Source organism: Punica granatum, chromosome 8, assembly GCF_007655135.1.
Source record: "Punica granatum isolate Tunisia-2019 chromosome 8, ASM765513v2, whole genome shotgun sequence".
NCBI classification, from domain to species: Eukaryota; Viridiplantae; Streptophyta; class Magnoliopsida; order Myrtales; family Lythraceae; genus Punica; species Punica granatum.
In genome coordinates, this window is record NC_045134.1 from 17,699,437 (window position 1) to 17,710,243 (window position 10,807).

At 33.1% G+C, this 10,807-nt stretch overlaps 1 long non-coding RNA gene across 2 annotated transcripts; it reads left to right on the forward strand.

Moving 5' to 3' along the window:
• Nucleotides 1-813: 813 nt before the first annotated feature.
• Nucleotides 814-7,908, forward strand: LOC116187143. Of its 2 annotated transcripts, XR_004151999.1 has the most exons (5): nucleotides 814-1,158; nucleotides 2,004-2,046; nucleotides 3,281-3,336; nucleotides 4,397-4,502; nucleotides 6,914-7,908. It is a non-coding gene; the product is annotated as an uncharacterized LOC116187143 (long non-coding RNA). The 2 variants fall into 2 exon arrangements; XR_004152000.1 differs by lacking the exon at nucleotides 4,397-4,502.
• Nucleotides 7,909-10,807: the final 2,899 nt, after the last annotated feature.

A 10,807-nucleotide genomic window follows, 5' to 3' on the forward strand; every position in this document is an offset into this window, starting at 1 on the left:
AGCGAACGGACAATAAAAAGCAACCCCAAACGGCTTCCTATTGTAGTAGAAGCAGATAAAACGGAGTTGGGAGAAGCCACCGCACTCCCAAACTTAGCCTAAGTCATTTAAGTTAAGTTAATTCGTTCAAATTCAAAGGATGTTCCTTACAGTCCATTCATTAGTAACCATTATATATATTTGACTTATATTCTTCAATTACTGTATGCTTTTCCAACTTTTAGAAGCGAGATTGATGCATAATGATAATACACCTGCCACAATTTTACTCATAAGAACTTGAAATGTCACGCAATAAGGGGTTTGTTTTGTTTTATGTGGCAAGTTCCAAAGATTTGTCTTTAACTTTTATATATTGTATGTCGATTTGGCTCCATTCATTTCATGCAAATGGTGACACAGTTTGGGAGTGTTGTTGGAACGAAAGTGCTGAAATAAATTACTGAAAAATAAATATTAATTTTAAAATAAGTAAAAGTACTTGGAAAATTACAATTTGAAACTACTGAAATTAAAATTATGTTTAAAATAGAGAATAAATAGATGTAGTTTTATAAGCACGTATATACTACTCTATATATATAAAAAAAAAAAGAGAAGCATCCCCATTTGTTTCACATTCGTGTGTTTTCAACCTTATGCCTTTTCGTTTAAATTAAAAAAAAAAGTTTGTGCTTCCGCTTCCTCTTCTCCCAGCCTGTACCAAACACTACTTCTACTTAAAAATCAGTAAAAAAATCACCTATACAACCACTACTGCGCTTCCAAATGAATCTGGATGATGGCAAAGTTGTTCTGGCCCGAGGTTGGTTCATTAGACACATTCGCGTGTTTTTAACCTTGTGCCTTTTCGTTTAAATGAAAAAAAAAAAGTTTTTGCTTTCGCTTCCTCTTCTCCTAGCCTGCACTTGTCACAGCCAAACACAATGAGCGGTCACCTCTGCCTTGCCTTCTTGGTGCTCCCTTCTCCATTTTTCCTGCACGGTGCTCTATTATCCATTCTGTGCGTCTACTTCTCCCATGCTCTACCGCATCTCCAATCCATTCCATGCTTATGCGTTGGCCTGTTTCTCTCTTTTGTAATCGAAAAAGATCGAAAATTATCTATTACTGTTTAGCCCCAATCCCGCGCCTACCGAGCAGCGCTGCAGTGTCAAGGTTTGCTGCCTCTTCCGGACCCTTTCAGATGTTCATGGCTTTTCGCTAATTCTCTATCACGCTTGCTCCTGTGTTGGTGTTCAAATCATGAACTTTATATTGCTTCACACATAAAGAATGTCCAACCTCCCTTCATCTCCTCCCTCTATTTCTACTTCCATCTACCGTCTCCAACCTACTTGATCATTTGCTTGCCCCAGTCATCCCATGCTATGTGCCACCAATTCGTCCATTTTCGACTTCTAACCTGCTTGATAAAAGCCTGCTCCAGTCATCCCGTGCTTCAAGCCACCAATCGATCTACTTTCACTCCAAAGAAGTCAGTTTTTTTTTCTTTTCCTTTTTGATTGGTAGCAAACAGGTGAAATGTCGACTGACAATTGGCCATATGTATTTGAGATGAACGTTATGATAGTGTTCTATTGCGCTAATGATTTTTTTCAATCGTTTCATGTGGTTGCTTCTATTTTCATGGAAATGGTACCTTTTTTATGTTAGTTGTTGGCTTTACTGTTACTTTCTTTCTTTGTTAGATGCAATTTTCATTTGGTTCTCAAAGATGGTTTCTAAAGTAATTGTCACTAGACCAGCTAAATAGCACTCACAACTATGCGTTGCAGTAGCACGCTCCTGGCTTCTTTCAGAAAGTTCTGAATCTCGTGCTTACTGCAAAGCAATTATGCTGATTGGTAGGTATGATATTTGGTGTGAAATTTATCCCTTGCACTAATTTGCAATTTAATGTGCATGGGGACTGTACATCATTCTTTTATATTTATTTGTTATGAAGATGACTCGCCATCATTGTCCTGATCTTTTATATGCCTTTACTATTATTATTATAGGTTTTGGAAGCTCTCCAAGACTATTGAAGAGATCCTGAATCAGGTTTGTCTCCTTATGATGTTCGCTCCCATGTTGAATTTCTCAAGCATTTAATGGTCGGGACTGAAAGGAGACTTTCCAAAATCTATTTTTTTTCCTTTTAAACTTAATTATCAGAAAATGGGGTATCTACATTGGGCTTAAACATATTTGGGACCCGGGTTGTCGGAAGGTTATTATTGAAATGGATTCTCTGGTGATCGAGATTTAATCTAAGAGGGGATGCACTGTAATCCTCTATTCCGGTGTTTGGTGGAGGATATCAGAAGGTTGCTTCTATTGGACTGTGAGATTTTGACTAGGCACACCCTCTGTGAAGGAAATTCATGCGCTAATAGGCTTGCTAGGCGGGCTATCTCATCGCCCCTTGGATTGCATATATTTTAGGTACTATTCCTAATGGCTTAGATTCTTTGTTGTTAGGTCACATTTTTCTGGGCTTGTTACACCCAATCTCTGTACTCTTTAATTTCTAGAGCCTTGCCCCGTCAACTTATAAAAAAAAAAAAACATGTTTTAGAGATAACACAATGCAACTGTTCTACCTAAACTCATGGTCAATTTCGTTACTTCATCTTACAAGCTAGAGCTGTTGAAGCCATTAGTAGGCAGAATCTCATCCATGCTTAAAGTGGTTTACCAATCTCTTCTATATCAGTTTTGGCAGCACTCTATTTATCACTTGGTCTGCTCTTCTCTAAATCCGATGCAAAGTTGAGATATTTAAGTTATTAACATGGATGTAGGAATAGTCCATAATATAGTAAAACACTTTCAATACTGATTGTGTTGATTCCGTAGAATTGGGGGCATGGATGACATACACACAGTATCAAACTTGTCTTTTTTTTCCTTCCTTCCTTTGTGGTTAGCTGTTTTAATTAATCAATCCTCTCTTTTATCATTCCCCAGTTTTGCTTTGAACTATAGAATATGAACTATAAGAATCTAAAGCCATTGTAATATCACTATTTTTTATTTGTTACCACAAGTTTCATAATACAAACTTTAAACTTCTTCCGACTACATTACAAGAGCTATTGCCATCTTCGATTCTATCTTATGCTTTTAGACCTTCAAATTTAGTACATTCCTTTTTTGGCTTGTTGTTGCCATGACATGTTCTTTCTTCATCTTTTCTCTTGTGCTAATCAAATTTCTGGAATGCAATTTACAATATCATTATCTCACAGCACCTCATTAGATGCCAAATGCAATGATATTTCTTCTCATATAGGTGTAGGGCCTAAGCTCTCGTTCTACCTCTTGCTATTTCAAATGCCATAGACTCAGGTGAGCTCTTTTTTTTTCCTCCGCCTTACAACTACTTTGCAGTTTGCCTATTGGTTTTACATTTGGTCAGTTTCTTAGTCATGCTTTCCCATTAGTCATACTAGCTTGTGCTTTTAATGTATGCTTGCCTATTACACGCTTTTAAGATACTTGTGCCTTTATCCATCTATTTGGAGTTGACTACTTCTATGTTGCTTTTGCATTTTTCAGTACCAAATGCTACAATTCTGCTTACTATGTGACACAATAGAGATTCCTTTCCAGCATGAATGTGTGTGTGTGCGTGTGCGCGCGCGCGCGTGCGCGGGTGCGGCGCGCGCTCACTATATAATCTTTAATCCGCATTATCCTTTGCACCAAAAGAAAAAATTTCATCATCTAGCCACTATGGCTCAATATAAGCTCTAATATGACTTTTACTTATATTTTATCTTGTCCCTCTTTAATTCTGTTGTATGTTAGCATGTATGTCATCAGTATACTATCTACCCGGTCCATTACTTATAGCTCATGATGTACTCTTTAATTATGCATTCATTTAGGTGAAAGGGAAAAAAAAATTGCGCCCGCATAGTGCAATTGGTATAGTCGACTAATAACTAAACAAAAGAGGACGAGAGTCATGCTAACAAGAAAAGGACGAGTCTAGTTGTTGTAGGCAGAATGCTGGTTACTAAAATATCAATTGCTCCAGTTGTTGTCCATTATTACTAGCTAGTCCTCTTCTCTTTCGCATCACTCTAGCATGAATACTAGCCTTGGTATATTTCATTGTGTTTTGTTCTTTTCCTCCTTCGTCTTTAAATTTACAAGTAGTTGCTCTAATTATATTTTTATATTATAAAAAGATATTTTGGTTCGGTTGTTATCTCCAAGCTACTGTACCTTCTGTCCAACATAGGTTCTGGTTCTCACTATGTTATTTTTGCCTTTATTATGCTATTTTGATTTGTCTCTTGTCTATTTAGTTTGCATTGAACTTGCTCTCTTCTAGAGATGGCATAGTTTTGCGTGTTATACTTTTGCTACTGTAAAATCTTATATGTCCTCTTCCTTACAGATGTAGTTTCTTAATGGATGCAACCTACGTGGAAAAAGGAAAAAAAAAGAGCTTTCTTTCTAAAAACTCTTAATAGAGTGGGTGGATTTTGAGTGCTCGCTGTTTGGTACGCTTCTAATTGACTTTCCGTCCCCAAGTTTTAGGATGAACTCTACGATATGTAGCCTCACAATATGAGCCACATATCTCCCAATTAATAAATCATGGGAGTCGACTATGGTCTCTCCAATCATTTCCCTCTATCAATAAGAATCATCCATCAAATACTTTTTCTTGTGATATCAGTATGATTTACCAAGTCATATCCAAGCTATGATATCAAACTACCAAGTCAAATGCACTTGCATTGGTGCCATGTTCTTTACCTTTTGGACTGCTCTGATTTTTCAAGAGTTTTTTTTTTGTGACCTATGCCCATATTACATTAACTTATATTTTATTCTAATATTTTTCTTTATCTAAATGTGCATAACGCTTTACACAGATATTTATTTGGAAGTTTAATCTTATTGTAAAAAGTTGATTTCAATTTTATTAGTAAAACAATTTATTTGTTCTCGTCCATTGGAATGCTAATTGTTCGTAGAGATGCAAACCATGTGCAATGCACGTGGCCCTCCAACTAGTAATATTAAAAAAGAAGGATCCAAGGCCTATAAAATGCCCACCGACAGGCCCCACCCCCTCTCTCTCCCTCTTCCCCTATCTTTTCTCTCTTTTTTTCTTATATGTTTTTCTATTTTCTTTAGTTTTGAAATTTTATTTTTATTGGCGGAAAATGTGGAGGTCAAGATTTTGGAAGGAAAGAAAAGTGACGAGAGGACTGAGATAAACAAACATGAAAAGGTTGCGGACAAGCTTCGGTTCAAAAAATGATTTATGAAGAAAACATAATAACGATTAAAAATTGAGGGCTAGAAGCTATTTTTTCATAAATTGATAATAACTAGCCTAGAGCAGCACATTACGGGGTAAATTTTAGTAAATTATTATATGGCCGTAATTAGATAATTTTTTTGGCTAAGATCGACATTTGGTAATTAAATTATATGACATACAAATAAATAAATATATAAATATATGTAAAAAAAAGTTAAATGTTTTATCAAGTTACATAATAAAAATTATGAAAAGGTAAAATCATTGGCAAACAAATGTGTAATATAGTCATATGAAATTGCAAAGGGTAAATTACAAAAAAAAACCCAAGTTTTGTAAAATGTCTCAATTTTGTCCTAAATTTTGTTTTGTAACAGAAAAACCATAAGTTTTCTAAAATGTCTAAAAAATGACCTCCGTTATAACTTCCGTCAATTTTTGTTGTTGATGGTGGGTCCCTTTAACAGTCCACGTAGGTCACACGTAGGCAAAAATTGACGGAAGTTATAACGGAGGTCATTTTTGAGACATTTTAGAAAACTTATGGTTTTTTTTGTTACAAAACAAAATTTATGACAAAACTGAGACTTTTTACAAAATTTGGATTTTTTTTTTGTAATTTGCCCAATTGCAAATAACATATAGTATAGAAAGTTAATAATCCTAACAGGGTTAGCCTATATGGTCGAACGACCAATATAGACGGATAACTAAAATACGTAGAATATATAAGGCAAAAGAAATATAGAAAAATTCATTAAAGTGGAACTGAAATGTCAATTCAATATGAAACTGAAGGTTTCGTAATTTAGTTACGTTTCAGTTTCTCCTTCCGCTCCACGCTTTTATATATATTATAATTGAAACTTTAAGGTTTTTGAGAAAATTAATTATATATTATTATATACAAATAGTATAAACAAATAATCAAAATACTTCGATTATGTCACAAACAATATAAAAAAAAAGTTATTGATCTAGAATTAAAAGGTCAATTCAATATGGAGTTGAAAGTTTTGTAATTTAGTTACGTAATGCTTTCTTCTTCCCCTTGTGAGCTTTTATATATGTATTATAACTTAATTGATATTACATAAACATATTGCTATAAAGAATGCATGTCAAGATAATTTCCCTCGCTCCTTTGTCAACATCCAATCTCTCCAACTAATAATTGATTAATTTGCATGAAATAAATGGGAAGCGAAACCAATCATGCAGATTTAGATATGCATGTGAAATGGTTAATTTTTACAAAGAATGCATATCAAGATAATTCTCCCTCACTCCATGTCATTATCGAGTCTTTAATCCATATATAGTAACTAATAATTGATTAATTTGCATGAGAAAAATGGGAAGCCTAACCGATAGTGCCGATACAGATATGCATGTGAAAGAAGTTTTAAGAATCCTAAGCATGCTTGGCAACCTTCTAATAGAATTTGATTCGACTTTTACTTCCCCACTCAACCGAGGTTCTCGGCGCCGCACTCCCCAAATTGACTCAGAAAACGACGGGTGTATATGAATTATTAACTAATTAAATTATATATATGTATATCTATTTATTTATTTCTGGATTTAGCTTAATATATCTAAAAGACATCTGATTTAAAAGGTTTGGTCCTGGTACAGGTCCCCTCCATTGGTCGATGTTGTCTCGCCGTTGGAAGGACAGGTATTACTATTTAAGGTTATGTCTTGTTTGATGGACCCCACGAAGTCATGCCAAGTATGAGATCCGACGATCATAATATCTTACATTTCATTTTACTACTTAGTGATGTTCCCCCTAATTCTCCTGCGACATATAGTGTAGCGGGGATGATGTTTCAAGCATATTTATATTTATATATCGAAAATTCTTATCAGTACACATTTAGAAAACACTATTGTGTATCATCGACACTTCCACATCAATTGAATTAATTAATTTCTTCATATCTTATCGTTAAAATTAAATTAAAAGGAATTAGGTATTACTTCACGCGCTGCATGAATTCGTATAGAAATTAGTGATGTGTAATTTATTCAACAAAGTTCAAAGATATAGTTATGATATCTTTCTTTATATATATATATTATTAAAACTGTTGTTCCATCATGAGTGACGGAAATGCTACCAAGTGTCCCATCTCCCACTTTCATTGATAAATAAGAACACAAAAACTATATTTGGAGCGGTAAGAGAGTGGTTCATGTTTCCCAAATTACATGGATTCGAACCTCTCCACCCCATTATGATCTTTATTTTTTTTGTTTTTTTTTGTTTTTTACCCTTCTCTTTCCTATTTTTTACTTTTTCTTACGAACTTTGAATGCTTTTCATATTTGTTCCCCCTTTTAATTACTTCTCCTATCTTCCAAATAATTTTAAAATTAGTATATCACATTTACATATACATTTAACTAATTCCTTTCATACTAGGAGATCGGTCGAGTGAAGTCCGGACCCAAAATAGAGAGTAAAAGAAAAGGACATTACACATTTTGCAAAAGTGGAGTAGTATCATTTTTATACTCATGTATTTATTTCCTTGAAAATGATACTCTGCACAACTTTCTATGTATAAAATACGTGGATAAAAAACGATGAATTTAGTTCTATTAAAGTGTTAGCATACTTTTCACTGTGATGTCTCAGGTTCTAATAGATCCCGCATTTATTTCTTCTATCATTTTCCATTTTATTTTGGTAAAAAATTATTATCATTAAATCCTTCTCTTTTAATTTTAAAAAAACATTATAAGTAATAAATTTATAAGATCTCGACTAACCAATAAAAATATGAATAATTTAATAAAATGGTTAGTTTCATTAAATTCATTAATAAACTCATGTCTTGTATATTATAAACTAATAATATTGAGCTAAATTTTTTATTCTAAGATTTACATTAGGTACTTTATATAACAACATAGGTGCTTAGCAAGAATGGTATAGTAAGATAATGTAATTAGAGAAGTAACAATATAATAATAATAATAATAATAATAATAATAATAATACAAAAACTTATCGGAAAAAATAATGATACAAATATATAATATTCCTATATTATAACCGATTGCCGCAGCGAAGCGCGGCCTTTGCCCCTAGCGAAAATGTCTTGAATCATTCCACATTTGTAAAATCACTAATATCGTTAACGTTGTGCTATTAAATAATTAATACTAAGAATATAATATATATAAATATATTTCTTAAATCCACCTTAGTATTCGAAAATTCAAGAAATCCCGAATAATTCGGTTCGAGCTAGGCCCTCAGTAAGTGTAGATTTGCTCTCCAAATGTGAATTTTTTTCATTCATAAAACTCGAACTCGAGACCTTATTTTAAGGGAATAAGCTCAAAATCTCTTGAATCAAGCCAGGTTTGTAAAATCACTAACAATATTTCACACATTGAATATCATTGGATCATTAAGGTAAATTTATCCCGTGTACGTGTCAATACTTGCGTGGTTCCATCCTCTATAGTCTATAGTCCACCTACCTTTGCATGTGTATAATTTACATATAAATTATAATATATCTCGAATCCGAATTATATGTATTCGAAATCACAAACAAAAGCCAAACTACGCAGAAGCTTCATGAATGTGGCCAATTTAAAGATCTGAACGTCTCCCTTTGTTTTAAAATATATAAAAAAAAGGGGCTACAAAAAATGGAAAACTAGACCTAAACTTTGAATAAAAAAGAGGAATTCCCCCTTGACTAACTTTTGTCGGTATGTCCAAATACACCCCCAAGACTACCCAAATGAAATGTTAAGAAAGCGTTTGGTAACCAAATTAGATTTGATTATATTTAATTTAATTTGATTTGAGAAGATGAAGATAAAAGCAATTGAAAAAAATATGTGAGAGAATTTGAAAAAGAAAATAAAAAATAATGATTGTATTGTTAAATTGAAAAAAAAGTATTGAATTTGATGAAATGTCGAATAGTTAAGAGAATTTAGTATTAAAAAATTAATTGTAATAATATATAAGAAAAAGTATAAGAGAGAATTTAATGAAAAATTAAGTTAAGTTAACTTAAATTGAGTTAAGTAAAATCAAACTTTATTACCAAATATATTTAAGTGTGTATAATTTTTTAATTTAAAGATAATACATGGATATTGATGAAATTATTATACTTCATACCATTGTGAGTAGAATATTGGAATTATGAGGACATTTAAGAGAATTATATTTGAAGGATATAATATAGAGAACAAATTTATCCTAAATCACGACACTATGAAGTACAGAGGAGAAATTTATCATGTCCTTCAGCAAATTAAAAGTGAAACAAAGTATTTTTTTCCCCCTTGGGGATTCACAAACTCATGAGGTTTACGTACTGATTATGTGATTGCCTAGTTCGATCACGTTAGCACTGCTAATGGGAATTAAATTTAAAATTATTTGATTCATAAGCGAGAAATATGTATCATAGCACTATGTTCCATTTTCTCATAAAAATATTTCTTCATTAGTTTCATCGTAGATGAAAGATGATAGTCGTACTCAATGGCCCGCTTCTCCATCTGGCATTTCATGCTTATAATATTCTCCCCGCATATTCTTTCCCTATTTTCTGATCGAATTAGTTCAAGAGTTTATCCCAAAATTGACCTGCATGTAACTCAGATGATTAATTCTGAAGTTTACATTTTCACAAAAATGTACGGGCATGCATCTCCTAAAGACCCTTTGATGATAGAGGTTAGATTTCCGTAAATTATCCTTCCATAATAAATTCGATGCGAAATTCTTCAAATCAACATGCTAATGTGAATGTGAAGCAACAAACCAGCTCAGATTTTCGTTACGGTATTACTTTTTCTAGTCTAAATTACCTTCACATTTTTCATTTCAAATGTATTTTCGGAAAGGAAAAGGGTGATGTCGCCCCGACATATGTGTGTCCTTAGCTGATCATATTCCTGCGGACTATATTTCCTGTCCAATCCAATCCTTCGACATCTTTGGACCCCATTACTTTGAAAACGACCATTTCAAGGTGCATTGAATTGAATCCCCCAAGCCTTCCCTCCAAAATTTCTAGACTAGGTTCTTTTTTTGGAACTTACCAAAGCATGAATGCGAGTCTTTTTGACGACGTGCCATATAGCCAGTGCTCTATAATCAGTGATAATGGTTATCATTATATCACAAGGCCAAATTGACACATTATATATATATATATATATATATATATATATACGTTTATAGATCAATTGGTGTTTGATTGCACGTGTGGATTTACAAGAAAAGGGCAAAGTGCATGAATCTAGAGAGGGATCTTTTTCCCTTCTTTCTTTCTTTCTTCTTTTTTTTTTTTTTCATTATGAGAATGTTTTACGGATAAGTTGCTGTTCCTTCTGGAATCATGCGAGAGGAGCAGTTGACGAAAATGCTAAATTTGGGGGCCCCGCACAGGATTGCCCTTTTAGCTTATCTTATTGATAAATGGACAATTAAAGTAGGATAATGATGCTTTCCTGATGTAATTTAACACATATACTTATCAT